Consider the following 526-nt stretch of genomic DNA (forward strand, 5'->3'; position numbering starts at 1 on the left):
CTAGATCTTACACACTGCATCTTTAATGTCCATTTAAAGTTTGAAGGAAACCTACTGTTGCTAAGAACTATTCAATAATAATATCTCAGAATAAAAACTCCCATTTGATTGTAAACCACATCTGACATCTGGTTTTTCTGTTTGTGTTTACAGAAGTATGGCTCAATTGCTCCGAGGTAAGAAACATCTCAAGATGCTGTTAGTGAACTCATGGATCAATACATCTTGAAGTGAAAAATATTTAACATCTTCACCTTCAGGTTCAGACAGAGTCAGGAGCTTCAGCAGAGAGAGGAGAGACTGTTCAGCTCTGTCACCTTCAAACCAGGTTTCAACCACAGCAACATCAAACTGACCGTGTGGAAGAGACTACACCGAAAAGTACTGCCAGGTACACCTGTCCCTATTACTATCAGAGTAGCTGTTCTTCATTGTCTGTTAAACTGAGTCTGTTGCCAGTATCGTTACATGAAATTGTTGTATTTGTTCAGCACAAGAGCTGTTGAAGCTGGATCCTCAGACTGCC

At 39.9% G+C, this 526-nt stretch overlaps 1 long non-coding RNA gene across 1 annotated transcript; it reads left to right on the forward strand.

The window, feature by feature from the left end:
- Positions 1-27: 27 nt before the first annotated feature.
- On the forward strand, positions 28-526 carry LOC109954396 (uncharacterized). The gene is made up of 3 exons (XR_002274109.1): positions 28-176; positions 261-391; positions 492-526. It is a non-coding gene; the product is annotated as an uncharacterized LOC109954396 (long non-coding RNA).

Source organism: Monopterus albus, unplaced genomic scaffold, assembly GCF_001952655.1.
Source record: "Monopterus albus unplaced genomic scaffold, M_albus_1.0 scaffold8185.1, whole genome shotgun sequence".
Lineage (NCBI taxonomy): Eukaryota > Metazoa > Chordata > Actinopteri > Synbranchiformes > Synbranchidae > Monopterus > Monopterus albus.